General features: G+C 40.3%; 18 non-coding genes across 18 annotated transcripts; all 18 read left to right on the forward strand.

The window, feature by feature from the left end:
• Positions 1 to 219: 219 nt before the first annotated feature.
• On the forward strand, positions 220 to 293 carry trnar-acg (transfer RNA arginine (anticodon ACG)). Its single transcript has one exon. It is a non-coding gene; the product is annotated as a tRNA-Arg (tRNA).
• Positions 294 to 1,560: 1,267 nt separating this feature from the next.
• trnar-acg (transfer RNA arginine (anticodon ACG)) lies at positions 1,561 to 1,632 on the forward strand. Its single transcript has one exon. It is a non-coding gene; the product is annotated as a tRNA-Arg (tRNA).
• A 208-nt stretch (positions 1,633 to 1,840) lies between these two features.
• On the forward strand, positions 1,841 to 1,913 carry trnak-uuu (transfer RNA lysine (anticodon UUU)). Its single transcript has one exon. It is a non-coding gene; the product is annotated as a tRNA-Lys (tRNA).
• A 974-nt stretch (positions 1,914 to 2,887) lies between these two features.
• On the forward strand, positions 2,888 to 2,959 carry trnar-acg (transfer RNA arginine (anticodon ACG)). The gene has a single exon. It is a non-coding gene; the product is annotated as a tRNA-Arg (tRNA).
• A 1,244-nt stretch (positions 2,960 to 4,203) lies between these two features.
• trnar-acg (transfer RNA arginine (anticodon ACG)) lies at positions 4,204 to 4,276 on the forward strand. Its single transcript has one exon. It is a non-coding gene; the product is annotated as a tRNA-Arg (tRNA).
• Positions 4,277 to 4,483: 207 nt separating this feature from the next.
• On the forward strand, positions 4,484 to 4,555 carry trnae-uuc (transfer RNA glutamic acid (anticodon UUC)). The gene has a single exon. It is a non-coding gene; the product is annotated as a tRNA-Glu (tRNA).
• Positions 4,556 to 8,484: 3,929 nt separating this feature from the next.
• On the forward strand, positions 8,485 to 8,556 carry trnae-uuc (transfer RNA glutamic acid (anticodon UUC)). Its single transcript has one exon. It is a non-coding gene; the product is annotated as a tRNA-Glu (tRNA).
• A 982-nt stretch (positions 8,557 to 9,538) lies between these two features.
• On the forward strand, positions 9,539 to 9,611 carry trnar-acg (transfer RNA arginine (anticodon ACG)). Its single transcript has one exon. It is a non-coding gene; the product is annotated as a tRNA-Arg (tRNA).
• A 210-nt stretch (positions 9,612 to 9,821) lies between these two features.
• trnae-uuc (transfer RNA glutamic acid (anticodon UUC)) lies at positions 9,822 to 9,893 on the forward strand. Its single transcript has one exon. It is a non-coding gene; the product is annotated as a tRNA-Glu (tRNA).
• Positions 9,894 to 10,497: 604 nt separating this feature from the next.
• On the forward strand, positions 10,498 to 10,569 carry trnae-uuc (transfer RNA glutamic acid (anticodon UUC)). The gene has a single exon. It is a non-coding gene; the product is annotated as a tRNA-Glu (tRNA).
• Positions 10,570 to 11,553: 984 nt separating this feature from the next.
• On the forward strand, positions 11,554 to 11,626 carry trnar-acg (transfer RNA arginine (anticodon ACG)). Its single transcript has one exon. It is a non-coding gene; the product is annotated as a tRNA-Arg (tRNA).
• A 210-nt stretch (positions 11,627 to 11,836) lies between these two features.
• trnae-uuc (transfer RNA glutamic acid (anticodon UUC)) lies at positions 11,837 to 11,908 on the forward strand. The gene has a single exon. It is a non-coding gene; the product is annotated as a tRNA-Glu (tRNA).
• Positions 11,909 to 12,892: 984 nt separating this feature from the next.
• Positions 12,893 to 12,965, forward strand: trnar-acg (transfer RNA arginine (anticodon ACG)). The gene has a single exon. It is a non-coding gene; the product is annotated as a tRNA-Arg (tRNA).
• Positions 12,966 to 13,175: 210 nt separating this feature from the next.
• trnae-uuc (transfer RNA glutamic acid (anticodon UUC)) lies at positions 13,176 to 13,247 on the forward strand. Its single transcript has one exon. It is a non-coding gene; the product is annotated as a tRNA-Glu (tRNA).
• A 604-nt stretch (positions 13,248 to 13,851) lies between these two features.
• Positions 13,852 to 13,923, forward strand: trnae-uuc (transfer RNA glutamic acid (anticodon UUC)). Its single transcript has one exon. It is a non-coding gene; the product is annotated as a tRNA-Glu (tRNA).
• Positions 13,924 to 14,908: 985 nt separating this feature from the next.
• On the forward strand, positions 14,909 to 14,981 carry trnar-acg (transfer RNA arginine (anticodon ACG)). Its single transcript has one exon. It is a non-coding gene; the product is annotated as a tRNA-Arg (tRNA).
• A 210-nt stretch (positions 14,982 to 15,191) lies between these two features.
• On the forward strand, positions 15,192 to 15,263 carry trnae-uuc (transfer RNA glutamic acid (anticodon UUC)). Its single transcript has one exon. It is a non-coding gene; the product is annotated as a tRNA-Glu (tRNA).
• A 984-nt stretch (positions 15,264 to 16,247) lies between these two features.
• trnar-acg (transfer RNA arginine (anticodon ACG)) lies at positions 16,248 to 16,320 on the forward strand. Its single transcript has one exon. It is a non-coding gene; the product is annotated as a tRNA-Arg (tRNA).
• Positions 16,321 to 19,203: the final 2,883 nt, after the last annotated feature.

Here is a 19,203-nt window from a genome sequence, read left to right on the forward strand (position 1 = left end):
AAGCAACAGAAATGTGACATGTTTTGTAGATTCATAATTTCCAAGACTTTTTAAACTTGGATACACTTCAGTTTGCATTTCTTGCTCTGCAGTAAAATTCATGGAACAACAGGAGGATCAAATTAAGAATGCATCTGAAACAGAAACCAAGGACCTTGTTGTTGACAGACGCTATGACTTTGTACACTGTCTAGCTGTGACCTGACTTCAGCTAGATGTGGGCCAGTGGCGCAATGGATAACGTGTCTGACTACGGATCAGAAAGATTCTAGGTTCGACTCCTTGCTGGCTCAATACTTTATTTAATTGATTGAAAATCAGCTGGGAATGATACTGTATACCTTTCAGTGCTTCTGGCTGTTCTTCTCACTTCATACACATTTTAGACGACGATTTCATCTGGACATCCCCATCAATCTCTGAGAAAATGATGGAGCTTTGAAATCCAACAAGCATAATGTCAACATTTATAGATTTGTCCTGTGATGTGTATTTTGAAGTATGGTCCTCCCATAGGGTCTACGGTTAGGATTCCTGGTTTTCACCCAGTTGCCCTGGTTCAACTCCCGGTATGGGAAAGAATATCTTGTCAGTAGGTACGCATTGTGTAACAACAGATGCTGCATTTAACTGGCAGCAGTTTCACACAACACAACAATATTCCCTCAGCAACAGGAATGTGACATTTATGTAGATTCAGATGATACAAGGCTTGTTTAAAGTTGAATCCTTCATTGCTGCATTTCTTGCTCTGCAGTAAAATTCATGCGACAACAGGAAGATCAAATTAAGATATGCATCTGTAACAAAAAATCCCAAGGAACCTTGTCGCTGACAGACACTATGACTGTGTATACTGCCTAGGTGTGACCTGACTTCAGCTTGGCCGTGGCGGCCAGTTCACAATGGATAACGTGTCTGATAACAGGTCGGAAGATTGAATATTTGACTCCTGTTTGTGGAATTCAAAACTAGATTTATTTGACCAAAATCAAGCTGGGAAAAATACTGTATACTTTTCAATTGTGTCTGGCAGTTTCTCGATTCAAACACATTTTAGACTGATTTTATATGGGACTTTTCCCAAACATCTCTGAGAAAAAGATGGAGCTTGTAATTACAACAACATCATTTCGATGTTATATGGATTTGTCTGATGTTTTTTTTAAGTAACTGTCTTCCCATATGGTCTGGCGTTTAGGATTCCTGGTTTTCGCCCGGGTTGAACTCCCAGTATGGGAAAGAACCATCTTGTCATTTGGATGCACTTGTGTAAGAACAGATACCACATTTTAAATGGAGCAGCAGAATCACACAACACAACAATATTCCCCAAGCAACAGGAAATGTGACATGTTTGTAGATTCATAATTTACAAGACTTTTAAAATTGATACACTTCAAAGTTTGCATTTCTTGCTCTGCAGTAAAATTCATGGAACAACAGGAGGATCAAATTAAGATATGCATCTGAAACAGAAAACCAAGGAACCTTGTTGTTGACAGACGCTATGACTGTGTACACTGGTCTAGCTGTGACCTGACTTTCAGCTTAGATGTGGGGCCAGTGGCGCAATGGATAACGTGTCTGACTACGGATCAGAAGATTCTAGGTTCGACTCCTGCTGGCTCAATACTTTATTTAATTGATTGAAATCAAGCTGGGAATGATACTGTATACCTTTCAGTGCTTCTGGCTGTTCTCACTTCAAACACATTTTAGACGATTTCATCTGGACATCCCCATCATCTCTGAGAAAAATGATGGAGCTTTGAAATCCAACAGGCAAAATGTCAACATTTAAAGATTTGTCTGTGATGTGTATTTTAAGTATGTGTCTTCCCATATGGTCTAGCGGTTAGGATTCCTGGTTTTTCACCCAGGTGGCCTGGGTTCAACTCCCGGTATGGGAAAGAATATCTTGTCATTAGTACGCAGTTGTTTAACAACAGATGCTGCATTTTAACTGCAGCAGTTTCAACAACACAACAATATTCCTCAGCAACAGGAAATGTGACATGTTATGTAGATTCAATTATACAAGGCTTTTTAAACGTTGAATACACTTCATGCTGCATTTCTTGCTCTGCAGTAAAATTCATGCGACAACAGGAAGATCAAATTAAGATATGCATCTGTAACAGAAATCCCAAGGAACCTTGTCGCTGACAGACACTATGACTGTGTATACTGGCCTAGGTGTGACCTGACTTCAGCTTGGCCGTGCGGCCAGTTTTCACAATGGATAACGTGTCTGATAACAGGTCGGAAGATTGAATATTGACTCCTGTTTGGTTCAAAACTAGATTTATTTGACCAAATCAAGCTGGGAAAAATACTGTATACTTTTCATTGTGTCTGGCAGTTCTCGATTCAAACACATTTTAGACTGATTTATATGGGACTTTTCCCAAACATCTCTGAGAAAAAGATGGAGCTTGTAATTACAACAAGCATCATTTCAATGTTTATGGATTTGTCTGTGATGTTTTTTTAAGTAACTGTCTTCCCATATGGTCTGGCGTTTAGGATTCCTGTTTTTCGCCCGGGTTGAACTCCCAGTATGGGAAAGAACATCTTGTCATTTGTGATGCACTTGTGTAAGAACAGATACCACATTTTAAATGGCAGCAGAATCACACAACACACACCAAATATTCCCCAAGCAACAGAAATGTGACATGTTTTTAGATTCATAATTTACAAGACTTTTTAAACATTGATACACTTCAAGTTTGCATTTCTTGCTCTGCAGTAAAATTCATGGAACAACAGGAGGATCAAATTAAGATATGCATCTGAAACAGAAAACCAAGGACCTTGTTGTTGACAGACGCTATGACTGTGTACACTGGTCTAGCTGTGACCTGACTTCAGCTTAGATGTGGGGCCAGTGGCGCATGGATAACGTGTCTGACTACGGATCAGAAGATTCTAGGTTCGACTCCTGGCTGGCTCAATACTTTATTTAATTGATTGAAATCAAGCTGGGAATGATACTGTATACCTTTCAGTGCTTCTGGCTGTTCTCACTTCAAACACATTTAGACGATTTCATCTGGACATTCCCCATCATCTCTGAGAAAATGATGGAGCTTTAAATCCAACAGGCATATGTCAACATTTAAGATTTGTCTGTGATGTGTATTTTAAGTATGTGTCTTCCATATGGTCTAGCGGTTAGGGATTCCTGGTTTTCACCCAGGTGCCTGGTTCAACTCCCGGTATGGGAAAGAATATCTTGTCATTAGGTACGCAGTTGTGTAACAAAAGCTGCATTTTAACTGGCAGCAGTTTCACACAACACAACAATATTCCCTCAGCAACAGGAAATGTGACATGTTATGTAGATCAGATTATACAAGGCTTTTTAAACGTTGAATACACTTCATTGCTGCATTTCTTGCTCTGCAGTAAAATTCATGCGACAACAGGAGATCAAATTAAGATATGCATCTGTAACAGAAATCCCAGGAACCTTGTCGCTGACAGACACTATGACTGTGTATACTGGCCTAGGTGTGACCTGACTTCAGCTTGGCCGTGCGGCCAGTTTCACAATGGATAACGTGTCTGATAACAGGTCGAAGATTGAATATTCTTCCTGTTTGGTTCAAAACTAGATTTAATTTGACCAAAATCAAGCTGGGAAAAATACTGTATACTTTTCATTGTGTCTGGCAGTTCTCGATTCAAACACATTTTAGACTGATTTATATGGGACTTTTCCCAAACATCTCTGAGAAAAAAATGGAGCTTGTAATTACAACAAGCATCATTTCAATGTTTATGGATTGTCTGTGATGTTTTTTTTAAGTAACTGTCTTCCCATATGGTCTGGCGTTTAGGATTCCTGTTTTCGCCCGGGTTGAACTCCCAGTATGGAAAGAACATCTTGTCATTTGTGATGCACTTGTGTAAGAACAGATACCCACATTTTAAATGGCAGCAGAATCACACAACACAACAATATTCCCCAAGCAACAGGAAATGTGACATGTTTTGTAGATTCATAATTTACAAGACTTTTTAAACATGATACACTTCAAGTTGCATTTCTTGCTCTGCAGTAAAATTCATGGAACAACAGGAGGATCAAATTAAGATATGCATCTGAAACAGAAAACCAAGGAACCTTGTTGTTGACAGACGCTATGACTGTGTACACTGGTCTAGCTGTGACCTGACTTCAGCTTAGTGTGGGGGCCAGTGGCGCAATGGATAACGTGTCTGACTACGGATCAGAAGATTCTAGGTTCGACTCCTGGCTGGCTCAATACTTTATTTAATTGATTGAAATCAGCTGGGAATGATACTGTATACCTTTCAGTGCTTCTGCTGTTCTCACTTCAAACACATTTTAGACGGATTTCATCTGGACATTCCCCATCATCTCTGAGAAAAATGATGGAGCTTTGAAATCCAACAGGCATAATGTCAACATTTAAAGATTTGTCTGTGATGTGTATTTTAGTAGGTGTCTTCCCATATGGTCTAGCGGTTAGGATTCCTGGTTTTCACCCAGGTGGCCTGGGTTCAACTCCCGGTATGGGAAAGAATATCTTGTCATTAGGTACGCAGTTGTGTAACAACAGATGCTGCATTTTAACTGGCAGCAGTTCACACACACAACACAACATATTCCCTCAGCAACAGGAATGTGACATGTTATGTAGATTCAGATTATACAAGGCTTTTTAAACGTTGAATACACTTCATTGCTGCATTTCTTGCTCTGCAGTAAAATTCATGCGACAACAGGAAGATCAAATTAAGATATGCATCTGTAACAGAAATCCCAAGAACCTTGTCGCTGACAGACACTATGACTGTGTATACTGGCCTAGGTGTGACCTGACTTCAGCTTGGCCGTGCGGCCAGTTTCACATGGATAACGTGTTCTGATAACAGGTCGGAAGATTGAATATTTGACTCCTGTTTGGTTCAAAACTAGATTTATTTGACCAAAATCAAGCTGGGAAAAATACTGTATACTTTTCATTGTGTCTGGCAGTTCTCGATTCAAACACATTTTAGACTGATTTTATATGGGACTTTTCCCAACATCTCTGAAAAAAGATGGAGCTTGTAATTACAACAAGCATCATTTCAATGTTTATGGATTTGTCTGTGATGTTTTTTTAAGTAACTGTCTTCCCATATGGTCTGGGCGTTTAGGATTCCTGGTTTTCGCCCGGGTTGAACCCCAGTATGGGAGAACATCTTGTCATTTGTGATGCACTTGTGTAAGAACAGATACCACATTTTAAATGGCAGCAGAATCACACAACACAACAATATTCCCCAAGCAACAGGAATGTGACATGTTTTGTAGATTCATAATTTACAAGACTTTTTAAACATTGATACACTTCAAGTTTGCATTTCTTGCTCTGCAGTAAAATTCATGAACAACAGGAGGATCAAATTAAGATATGCATCTGAAACAGAAAACCAAGGAACCTTGTTGTTGACAGACGCTATGACTGTGTACACTGGTCTAGCTGTGACCTGACTTCAGCTTAGATGTGGGGCCAGTGGCGCAATGGATAACGTGTCTGACTACGGATCAGAAGATTCTAGTTCGACTCCTGGCTGGCTCAATACTTTATTTAATTGATTGAAATCAAGCTGGGAATGATACTGTATACCTTTCAGTGCTTCTGGCTGTTCTCACTTCAAACACATTTTAGACGGATTTCATCTGGACATTCCCCATCATCTCTGAGAAAAATGATGGAGCTTTGAAATCCAACAGGCATAATGTCAACATTTAAAGATTTGTCTGTGATGTGTATTTTAAGTATGTGTCTTCCCTATGGTCTAGCGGTTAGGATTCCTGGTTTTCACCCAGTGGCCTGGGTTCAACTCCCGGTATGGGAAAAATATCTTGTCATTAGGTACGCAGTTTGTGTAACAACAGATGCTGCATTTTAACTGGCAGCAGTTTCACACACCACAACAATATTCCCTCAGCAACAGGAAATGTGACATGTATGTAGATTCAGATTATACAAGTCTTTTTAAACGTTGAATACACTTCATTGCTGCATTTCTTGCTCTGCAGTAAAATTCATGCGACAACAGGAAGATCAAATTAAGATATGCATCTGTAACAGAAATCCCAAGGAACCTTGTCGCTGACAGACACTATGACTGTGTATACTGGCCTAGGTGTGACCTGACTTCAGCTTGGCGTGCGGCCAGTTTCACAATGGATAACGTGTCTGATAACAGGTCGGAAGATTGAATATTTGACTCCTGTTTGGTTCAAACTAGATTTATTTGACCAAAATCAAGCTGGGAAAAATACTGTATACTTTTCATTGTGTCTGGCAGTCTCGATTCAAACACATTTTGACTGATTTTATATGGGACTTTTCCCAAACATCTCTGAGAAAAAAGATGGAGCTTGTAATTACAACAAGCATCATTTCAATGTTTATGGATTTGTAGTGATGTTTTTTTAAGTAACTGTCTTCCCATATGGTCTTGGCGTTTAGGATTCCTGGTTTTCGCCCGGCGTTGAACATCCCGTATGGGAAAGAACATCTTGTCATTTGTGATGCACTTGTGTAAGAACAGATACCACATTTTTAAATGGCAGCAGAAATCACACAACACAACAATATCCCCAAGCAACCGGAAATGTGACATGTTTTTTGTAGATTCATAATTACAAGACTTTTAAACATTGATACACTCAAGTTTGCATTTCTTGCTCTGCAGTAAAATTCATGCAACAACAGGAGGATCAAATTAAGATATGCATCTGAAACAGAAAACCAAGGAACCTTGTTGTTGACAGACGCTATGACTGTGTACACTGGTCTAGCTGTGACCTGACTTCAGCTTAGATGTGGGGCCAGTGGCGCAATGGATAACGTGTCTGACTAGGATCAGAAGATTCTAGGTTCGACTCCTGGCTGGCTCAATACTTTATTTAATTGATTGAAAACAAGCTGGGAATGATACTGTATACCTTTCAGTTGCTTCTGGCTGTTCTCACTTCAAACACTGATTTTAGACGGATTTCATCTGGACATTCCCCATCATCTCTGAGAAAAATGATGGAGCTTTGAAATCCAACAGGCATAATGTCAATGATTTAAAGATTTGTCTGTGATGTGTATTTTAAGTATGTGTCTTCCCATATGGTTACGCGGTTAGGATTCCTGGTTTTCACCCAGGTGGCCGGGTTCAACTCCCGGTATGGAAAGAATATCTTGTCATTAGGTACGCAGTTGTGTAACAACAGATGCTGCATTTTAACTGGCAGCAGTTTCACTACAACACAACACTATTCCCTCAGCAACAGGAAATGTGACATGTATGTAGATTCAGATTATACAAGTCTTTTTAACCGTTGAATACACTTCATTGCTGCATTTCTTGCTCTGCAGTAAAATTCATGCGACAACAGGAAGATCAAATTACGATATGCATCTGTAACAGAAATCCCAAGGAACCTTGTCGCTGACAGACACTATGACTGTGTATACTGGCCTAGGTGTGACCTGACTTCAGCTTGGCCGTGCGGCCAGTTTCACAATGGATAACGTGTCTGATAACAGGTCGGAAGATTGAATATTTGACTCCTGTTTGGTTCAAAACTAGATTTATTTGACCAAAATCAAGCTGGGAAAAATACTGTATACTTTCATTGTGTCTGGCAGTTCTCGATTCAAACACATTTTAGACTGATTTTATATGGGACTTTTCCCAAACATCTCTGAGAAAAAAGATGGAGCTTGTAATTACAACAAGCATCATTTCAATGTTTATGGATTTTGTCTGTGATGTTTTTTTTAAGTAACTGTCTTCCCATATGGTCTGGCGTTTAGGATTCCTGGTTTTCGCCCGGGTTGAACTCCCAGTATGGGAAAGAACATCTTGTCATTTGTGATGCACTTGTGTAAGAACAGATACCACATTTTAAATGGCAGCAGAAACACACAACACAACAATATTCCCCAAGCAACAGGAAATGTGACATGTTTTGTAGATTCATAATTTACAAGACTTTTTAAACATTGATACACTTCAAGTTTGCATTTCTTGCTCTGCAGTAAAATTCATGGAACAACAGGAGATCAAATTAAGATATGCATCTGAAACAGAAAACCAAGGAACCTTGTTGTTGACAGACGCTATGACTGTGTACACTGGTCTAGCTGTGACCTGACTTCAGCTTAGATGTGGGGCCAGTGGCGCAATGGATAAAGTGTCTGACTACGGATCAGAAGATTCTAGGTTTGACTCCTGGCTAGCTCAATACTTTATTTAATTGATTGAAAACAAGCTGGGAATGATACTGTATACCTTTCAGTGCTTCTGGCTGTTCTCACTTCAAACACATTTTAGACGGATTTCATCTGGACATTCCCCATCATCTCTGAGAAAAATGATGGAGCTTTGAAATCCAAAAGGCATAATGTCAACATTTAAAGATTTGTCTGTGATGTGTATTTTAAGTATGTGTCTTCCCATATGGTCTAGCGGTTAGGATTCCTGGTTTTCACCCAGGTGGCCTGGGTTCAACTCCCGGTATGGGAAAGAATATCTTGTCATTAGGTATGCAGTTGTGTAACAACAGATGCTGCATTTTAACTGGCAGCAGTTTCACACAACACAACAATATTCCCTCAGCAACAGGAAATGTGACATGTTATGTAGATTCAGATTATACAAGTCTTTTTAAACGTTGAATACACTTCATTGCTGCATTTCTTGCTCTGCAGTAAAATTCATGCGACAACAGGAAGATCAAATTACGATATGCATCTGTAACAGAAATCCCAAGGAACCTTGTCGCTGACAGACACTATGACTGTGTATACTGGCCTAGGTGTGACCTGACTTCAGCTTGACCGTGCGGCCAGTTTCACAATGGATAACGTGTCTGATAACAGGTCGGAAGATTGAATACTTGACTCCTGTTTGGTTCAAAACTAGATTTATTTGACCAAAATCAAGCTGGGAAAAATACTGTATACTTTTCATTGTGTCTGGCAGTTCTCGATTCAAACACATTTTAGACTGATTTTATATGGGACTTTTCCCAAACATCTCTGAGAAAAAAGATGGAGCTTGTAATTACAACAAGCATCATTTCAATGTTTATGGATTGTCTGTGATGTTTTTTTAAGTTACTGTCTTCCAATATGGTCTGGCGTTTAGGATTCCTGGTTTTCGCCCGGGTTGAACTCCCAGTATGGGAAAGAACATCTTGTCATTTGTGATGCACTTGTGTAAGAACAGATACCACATTTTAAATGGCAGCAGAAACACACAACACAACAATATTCCCCAAGCAACAGGAAATGTGACATGTTTTGTAGATTCATAATTTACAAGACTTTTTAAACATTGATACACTTCAAGTTTGCATTTCTTGCTCTGCAGTAAAATTCATTGAACAACAGGAGGATCAAATTAAGATATGCATCTGAAACAGAAAACCAAGGAACCTTGTTGTTGACAGACGCTATGACTGTGTACACTGGTCTAGCTGTGACCTGACTTCAGCTTAGATGTGGGGCCAGTGGCGCAATGGATAACGTGTCTGACTACGGATCAGAAGATTCTAGGTTCGACTCCTGGCTGGCTCAATACTTTATTTAATTGATTGAAATCAAGCTGGGAATGATACTGTATACCTTTCAGTGCTTCTGGCTGTTCTCACTTCAAACACATTTTAGACGGATTTCATCTGGACATTCCCCATCATCTCTGAGAAAAATGATGGAGCTTTGAAATCCAACAGGCATAATGTCAACATTTAAAGATTTGTCTGTGATGTGTATTTTAAGTATCTGTCTTCCCATATGGTCTAGCGGTTAGGATTCCTGGTTTTCACCCAGGTGGCCCGGGTTCAACTCCCGGTATGGGAAAGAATATCTTGTCATTAGGTACGCAGTTGTGTAACAACAGATGCTGCATTTTAACTGGCAGCAGTTTCACACAACACAACAATATTCCCTCAGCAACAGGAAATGTGACATGTTATGTAGATTCAAATTATACAAGGCTTTTTAAACGTTGAATACACTTCATGGCTGCATTTCTTGCTCTGCAGTAAAATTCATGCGACAACAGGAAGATCAAATTAAGATATGCATCTGTAACAGAAATCCCAAGGAACCTTGTCGCTGACAGACACTATGACTGTGTATACTGGCCTAGGTGTGACCTGACTTCAGCTTGGCCGTGCGGCCAGTTGCACAATGGATAACGTGTCTGATAACAGGTCAGAAGATTGAATATTTGACTCCTGTTTGGTTCAAAACTAGATTTATTTGACCAAAATCAAGCTGGGAAAAATACTGTATACTTTTCATTGTGACTGGCAGTTCTCGATTCAAACACATTTTAGACTGATTTTATATGGGACTTTTCCCCAAATCCTCTGAGAAAAAAGATGGAGCTTGTAATTACAACAAGCATCATTTCAATGTTTATGGATTTGTCTGTGATGTGTATTTTCAGTATGTGTCTTCCCATATGGTCTAGCGGTTAGGATTCCTGGTTTTCACCCAGGTGGCCCGGGTTCAACTCCCGGTATGGGAAAGAATATTTGTCATTAGGTACGCAGTTGTGTAACAACAGATGCAGCATTTTAACTGGCAGCAGTTTCACACAACACAACAATATTCCCTCAGCAACAGGAAATGTGACATGTTATGTAGATTCAAATTATACAAGGCTTTTTAAATGTTGAATACACTTCATGGCTGCATTTCTTGCTCTGCAGTAAAATTCATGCGACAACAGGAAGATCAAATTAAGATATGCATCTGTAACAGAAATCCCAAGGAACCTTGTCGCTGACAGACACTATGACTGTGTATACTGGCCTAGGTGTGACCTGACTTCAGCTTGGCCGTGCGGCCAGTTGCACAATGGATAACGTGTCTGATAACAGGTCAGAAGATTGAATATTTGACTCCTGTTTGGTTCAAAACTAGATTTTTTTGACCAAAATCAAGCTTAGGAAAAATACTGTATACTTTTCATTGTGTCTGGCAGTTCTCGATTCAAACACATTTTAGACTGAATTTATATGGGACTTTTCCCCAACATCTCTGAGAAAAAAGATGGAGCTTGTAATTACAACAAGCATCATTTCAATGTTTATGGATTTGTCTGTGATGTGTATTTTCAGTAACTGTCTTCCCATATGGTCTGGCGTTTAGGATTCCTGGTTTTCGCCCGGGTTGAACTCCCAGTATGGGAAAGAACATCTTGTCATTTGTGATGCACTTGTGTAAGAACAGATACCACATTTTAAATGGCAGCAGAATCACACAACACAACAATATTCCCCAAGCAACAGGAAATGTGACAAGTTTTGTAGATTCATAATTTACAAGACTTTTTAAACATTGATACACTTCAAGTTTGCATTTCTTGCTCTGCAGTAAAATTCATTGAACAACAGGAGGATCAAATTAAGATATGCATCTGAAACAGAAAACCAAGGAACCTTGTTGTTGACAGACGCTATGACTGTGTACACTGGTCTAGCTGTGACCTGACTTCAGCTTAGATGTGGGGCCAGTGGCGCAATGGATAACGTGTCTGACTACGGATCAGAAGATTCTAGGTTCGACTCCTGGCTGGCTCAATACTTTATTTAATTGATTGAAATCAAGCTGGGAATGATACTGTATGCCTTTCAGTGCTTCTGGCTGTTCTCACTTCAAACACATTTTAGACGGATTTCATCTGGACATTCCCCATCATCTCTGAGAAAAATGATGGAGCTTTGAAATCCAACAGGCATAATGTCAACATTTAAAGATTTGTGTGTGATGTGTATTTTAAGTATGTGTCTTCCCATATGGTCTAGCGGTTAGGATTCCTAGTTTTCACCCAAGTGGCTCGGGTTCAACTCCCGGTATGGGAAAGAATACCATGTCATCAGGTAAGCAGTTGTGTAACAACAGATGCTGCATTTGAACTGGCTGCAGTTTCACACAACACAACAATATTCCCTCAGCAACAGGAAATGTGACATGTTATGTAGATTCAAATTATACAAGGCTTTTTAAACGTTGAATACACTTCATTGCTGCATTTCTTGCTCTGCAGTAAAATTCATGCGACAACAGGAAGATCAAATTAAGATATGCATCTGTAACAGAAATCCCAAGGAACCTTGTCTCTGACACACACTATGACTGTGTATACTGGCCTAGGTGTGACCTGACTTCAGCTTGGCCGTGCGGCCAGTTTCACAATGGATAACGTGTCTGATAACAGGTCGGAAGATTGAATATTTGACTCCTGTTTGGTTCAAAACTAGATTTATTTGACCAAAATCAAGCTGGGAAAAATACTGTATACTTTTCATTGTGTCTGGCAGTTCTCGATTCAAACACATTTTAGACTGATTTTATATGGGACTTTTCCCAAACATCTCTGAGAAAAAAGATGGAGCTTGTAATTACAACAAGCATCATTTCAATGTTTATGGATTTGTCTGTGATGTTTTTTTTAAGTAACTGTCTTCCCATATGGTCTGGCGTTTAGGATTCCTGGTTTTCGCCCGGGTTGAACTCCCAGTATGGGAAAGAACATCTTGTCATTTGTGATGCACTTGTGTAAGAACAGATACCACATTTTAAATGGCAGCAGAATCACACAACACAACAATATTCCCCAAGCAACAGGAAATGTGACATGTTTTGTAGATTCATAATTTACAAGACTTTTTAAACATTGATACACTTCAAGTTTGCATTTCTTGCTCTGCAGTAAAATTCATGTACCAACAGGAGGATCAAATTAAGATATGCATCTGAAACAGAAAACCAAGGAACCTTGTTGTTGACAGACGCTATGACTGTGTACACTGGTCTAGCTGTGACCTGACTTCAGCTTAGATGTGGGGCCAGTGGCGCAATGGATAACGTGTCTGACTACGGATCAGAAGATTCTAGGTTCGACTCCTGGCTGGCTCAATAGTTTATTTAATTGATTGAAATCAAGCTGGGAATGATACTGTATACCTTTCAGTGCTTCTGGCTGTTCTCACTTCAAACACATTTTAGACGGATTTCATCTGGACATTCCCCATCATCTCTGAGAAAAATGATGGAGCTTTGAAATCCAACAGGCATAATGTCAACATTTAAAGATTTGTCTGTGATGTGTATTATAAGTATCTGTCTTCCCATATGGTCTAGCGGTTAGGATTCCTGGTTTTCACCCAGGTGGCCCGGGTTCAACTCCCGGTATGGGAAAGAATATCTTGTCATTAGGTACGCAGTTGTGTAACAACAGATGCTGCATTTTAACTGGCAGCAGTTTCACACAACACAACAATATTCCCTCAGCAACAGGAAATGTGACATGTTATGTAGATTCAAATTATACAAGGCTTTTTAAACGTTGAATACACTTCATGGCTGCATTTCTTGCTCTGCAGTAAAATTCATGCGACAACAGGAAGATCAAATTAAGATATGCATCTGTAACAGAAATCCCAAGGAACCTTGTCGCTGACAGACACTATGACTGTGTATACTGGCCTAGGTGTGACCTGACTTCAGCTTGGCCGTGCGGCCAGTTGCACAATGGATAACGTGTCTGATAACAGGTCAGAAGATTGAATATTTGACTCCTGTTTGGTTCAAAACTAGATTTATTTGACCAAAATCAAGCTGGGAAAAATACTGTATACTTTTCATTGTGACTGGCAGTTCTCGATTCAAACACATTTTAGACTGATTTTATATGGGACTTTTCCCCAAATCCTCTGAGAAAAAAGATGGAGCTTGTAATTACAACAAGCATCATTTCAATGTTTATGGATTTGTCTGTGATGTGTATTTTCAGTATGTGTCTTCCCATATGGTCTAGCGGTTAGGATTCCTGGTTTTCACCCAGGTGGCCCGGGTTCAACTCCCGGTATGGGAAAGAATATTTTGTCATTAGGTACGCAGTTGTGTAACAACAGATGCAGCATTTTAACTGGCAGCAGTTTCACACAACACAACAATATTCCCTCAGCAACAGGAAATGTGACATGTTATGTAGATTCAAATTATACAAGGCTTTTTAAATGTTGAATACACTTCATGGCTGCATTTCTTGCTCTGCAGTAAAATTCATGCGACAACAGGAAGATCAAATTAAGATATGCATCTGTAACAGAAATCCCAAGGAACCTTGTCGCTGACAGACACTATGACTGTGTATACTGGCCTAGGTGTGACCTGACTTCAGCTTGGCCGTGCGGCCAGTTGCACAATGGATAACGTGTCTGATAACAGGTCAGAAGATTGAATATTTGACTCCTGTTTGGTTCAAAACTAGATTTTTTTGACCAAAATCAAGCTTAGGAAAAATACTGTATACTTTTCATTGTGTCTGGCAGTTCTCGATTCAAACACATTTTAGACTGAATTTATATGGGACTTTTCCCCAACATCTCTGAGAAAAAAGATGGAGCTTGTAATTACAACAAGCATCATTTCAATGTTTATGGATTTGTCTGTGATGTGTATTTTCAGTAACTGTCTTCCCATATGGTCTGGCGTTTAGGATTCCTGGTTTTCGCCCGGGTTGAACTCCCAGTATGGGAAAGAACATCTTGTCATTTGTGATGCACTTGTGTAAGAACAGATACCACATTTTAAATGGCAGCAGAATCACACAACACAACAATATTCCCCAAGCAACAGGAAATGTGACAAGTTTTGTAGATTCATAATTTACAAGACTTTTTAAACATTGATACACTTCAAGTTTGCATTTCTTGCTCTGCAGTAAAATTCATTGAACAACAGGAGGATCAAATTAAGATATGCATCTGAAACAGAAAACCAAGGAACCTTGTTGTTGACAGACGCTATGACTGTGTACACTGGTCTAGCTGTGACCTGACTTCAGCTTAGATGTGGGGCCAGTGGCGCAATGGATAACGTGTCTGACTACGGATCAGAAGATTCTAGGTTCGACTCCTGGCTGGCTCAATACTTTATTTAATTGATTGAAATCAAGCTGGGAATGATACTGTATACCTTTCAGTGCTTCTGGCTGTTCTCACTTCAAACACATTTTAGACGGATTTCATCTGGACATTCCCCATCATCTCTGAGAAAAATGATGGAGCTTTGAAATCCAACAGGCATAATGTCAACATTTAAAGATTTGTGTGTGATGTGTATTTTAAGTATGTGTCTTCCCATATGGTCTAGCGGTTAGGATTCCTAGTTTTCACCCAAGTGGCTCGGGTTCAACTCCCGGTATGGGAAAGAATATCATGTCATCAGGTAAGCAGTTGTGTAACAACAGATGCTGCATTTGAACTGGCTGCAGTTTCACACAACACAACAATATTCCCTCAGCAACAGGAAATGTGACATGTTATGTAGATTCAAATTATACAAGGCTTTTTAAACGTTGAATACACTTCATTGCTGCATTTCTTGCTCTGCAGTAAAATTCATGCGACAACAGGAAGATCAAATTAAGATATGCATCTGTAACAGAAATCCCAAGGAACCTTGTCTCTGACACACACTATGACTGTGTATACTGGCCTAGGTGTGACCTGACTTCAGCTTGGCCGTGCGGCCAGTTTCACAATGGATAACGTGTCTGATAACAGGTCGGAAGATTTAATATTTGACTCCTGTTTGGTTCAAAACTTGATTTATTTGACCAAAATCAAGCTGGGAAAAATACTGTATACTTTTCATTGTGTCTGGCAGTTCTCGATTCAAACACATTTTAGACTGATTTTATATGGGACTTTTCCCAAACATCTCTGAGAAAAAAGATGGAGCTTGTAATTACAACAAGCATCATTTCAATGTTTATGGATTTGTCTGTGATGTTTTTTTTACGTAACTGTCTTCCCATATGGTCTGGCGTTTAGGATTCCTGGTTTTCGCCCGGGTTGAACTCCCAGTATGGGAAAGAACATCTTGTCATTTGTGATGCACTTGTGTAAGAACAGATACCACATTTTAAATGGCAGCAGAATCACACAACACAACAATATTCCCCAAGCAACAGGAAATGTGACATGTTTTGTAGATTCATAATTTACAAGACTTTTTAAACATTGATACACTTCAAGTTTGCATTTCTTGCTCTGCAGTAAAATTCATGTACCAACAGGAGGATCAAATTAAGATATGCATCTGAAACAGAAAACCAAGGAACCTTGTTGTTGACAGACGCTATGACTGTGTACACTGGTCTAGCTGTGACCTGACTTCAGCTTAGATGTGGGGCCAGTGGCGCAATGGATAACGTGTCTGACTACGGATCAGAAGATTCTAGGTTTGACTCCTGGCTGGCTCAATACTTTATTTAATTGATTGAAATCAAGCTGGGAATGATACTGTATACCTTTCAGTGCTTCTGGCTGTTCTCACTACAAACACATTTTAGACGGATTTCATCTGGACATTCCCCATCATCTCTGAGAAAAATGATGGAGCTTTGAAATCCAACAGGCATAATGTCAACATTTAAAGATTTGTCTGTGATGTGTATTTTAAGTATCTGTCTTCCCATATCTCCAAGGTGGCATAGCAGTTCAGACGTCTTTTGTCCTCGTCTTGTCGTGTCCTGTATATATATATATTTACAACTTTTTCACATACATTTTATTTTTATTTTCCATCAACTCATCTTCAAAACACTCTCCTGCAACCCGCCTCACCAATGTATATTTATAAAAAAGTATTATTTACCTCAGATCTGTAATCCTCCAAGAAGCTAGCCAGAAACTCCAAGAAGCTAGCCTGAAACTAGCCAGAAGCTAATCCAGAAGCTAGTTCAGAAGCTAGTTAGCTCCTTTACTGGCAAATCGTTTTGTGGTCATCAGCTATCCTTTAGCTCGAAAATCTATCGCCAGTTCTGTACGGCGCAGCGCGGCTCGGAACGGAACATACCGGACCAATTTTTCTCTCCATGTCCCTGGACATTCATACCCGGATCTCACAGCTAGCTAGCTGCTATCCGTGTGACCATCGGAGCTAGCAAGCTCCGTCAATCACTCCTGAGTTCCATCAATCACACCTGGGCTGCAGTCACCTATCCGGACCCGTTTTACTGCCTTCGCGGAGCCCCACCGGGCCTTCACAACTGGACTGCCGACGTTATCTACCCGAAGGAGTTATTCGGCCGGCTCCTCCGTCGCGACGTTACCTGAACGCCCATCTGCGGCCTGCTAACCGTTAGCTGTCTTACCGGCTGCTATCTGAATAGACAATCGGACAATTTTTTTATTATTATTTTTTTTAAATTATTTTTTAAATTATTATTATTATATTTTCTTCTTGGGCCTCTATAACTATATCTATTGTTTTTATTTTTGTTGTTGTTGTGTGATTTGGATTAATCCCCTCTACCACACGGAACCCCACTAATCTACTGACGGAACGTAAGGGGTGGCTAACAGACCTCCATCCTATGCTAGCTTGCTACCGATGCCCTGGCTAGCTGTCTAAATCACCAACCAACCTCTCCACTCACCGGACCCTTTTGATCACTCGACTAAGCATGCCTATCCTTAATGTCAATATGTCTTGTCCATTTCTGTTCTGGTTAGTGTTTATTGGCTTATTTCACTGTAGAGCCTCTAGTCCTGCTCACTATACCTTATCCAACCTATTAGTTCCACCACCCACACATGCAATGACATCTCCTGGTTTCAACGATGTTTCTAGAGACAATATCTCTCTCTTCATCACTCAATACCTAGGTTTACCTCCACTGTATTCACATCCTGCCATACATTTGTCTGTACATTATACCTTGATGCTATTTTATCGCCCCCAGAAACCTCCTTTTACTCTATGTTCCAGACGTTCTAGACGACCAATTCTCATAGCTTTTAGCCGTACCCTTATTCTACTCCTCCTATGTTCCTCTGGCGATGTAGAGGTGAATCCAGGCCCTGCAGTGCCTAGCTCCACTCCTATTCCCCAGGCGCTCTCTTTTGACGACTTCTGTAACCGTAATAGCCTTGGTTTCATGCATGTTAACATTAGAAGCCTCCTCCCTAAGTTTGTTCTATTCACTGCTTTAGCACACTCTGCCAACCCGGATGTTCTAGCTGTGTCTGAATCCTGGCTTAGGAAGACCACCAAAAATTCTGAAGTTTTAATTCCAAACTACAACATTTTCAGACAAGATAGAACTGCCAAAGGGGGCGGTGTTGCAATCTACTGCAAAGATAGCCTGCAGAGTTCTGTCCTACTATCCAGGTCTGTACCCAAACAATTTGAACTTCTACTTTTAAAAATCCACCTCTCTAAAAACAAGTCTCTCACCGTTGCCGCCTGCTATAGACCACCCTCTGCCCCCAGCTGTGCTCTGGACACCATATGTGAACTGATTGCCCCCCATCTATCTTCAGAGTTCGTGCTGCTAGGCGACCTAAACTGGAACATGCTTAACACCCCAGCCATCCTACAATCTAAACTTGATGCCCTCAATCTCACACAAATAATCAATGAACCTACCAGGTACCTCCCCAAAACCTTAAACACGGGCACCCTCATAGATATCATCCTAACCAACTTCCCCTCTAAATACACCTCTGCTGTCTTCAACCAAGATCTCAGCGATCACTGCCTCATTGCCTGCATCCGTAATGGGTCAGCGGTCAAACGACCTCCACTCATCACTGTAAAACGCTCCCTGAAACACTTCTGCGAGCAGGCCTTTCTAATCGACCTGGCCGGGGTATCCTGGAAGGATATTGATCTCATCCCGTCAGTAGAGGATGCCTGGATATTTTTTTTAAATGCCTTCCTAACCATCTTAAATAAACATGCCCCATTCAAGAAATTTAGAACCAGGAACAGATATAGCCCTTGGTTCTCCCCAGACCTGACTGCCCTTAACCAACACAAAAACATCCTATGGCGTTCTGCATTAGCATCGAACAGCCCCCGTGATATGCAGCTGTTCAGGGAAGCTAGAAATCATTATACACAGGCAGTTAGAAAAGCCAAGGCTAGCTTTTTCAAGCAGAAATTTGCTTCCTGCAACACTAACTCAAAAAAGTTCTGGGACACTGTAAAGTCCATGGAGAATAAGAACACCTCCTCCCAGCTGCCCACTGCACTGAAGATAGGAAACACTGTCACCACTGATAAATCCACCATAATTGAGAATTTCAATAAGCATTTTTCTACGGCTGGCCATGCTTTCCACCTGGCTACTCCTACC

This window comes from Oncorhynchus kisutch, unplaced genomic scaffold, assembly GCF_002021735.2.
Source record: "Oncorhynchus kisutch isolate 150728-3 unplaced genomic scaffold, Okis_V2 scaffold1615, whole genome shotgun sequence".
In the NCBI taxonomy this organism is placed as follows: domain Eukaryota; kingdom Metazoa; phylum Chordata; class Actinopteri; order Salmoniformes; family Salmonidae; genus Oncorhynchus; species Oncorhynchus kisutch.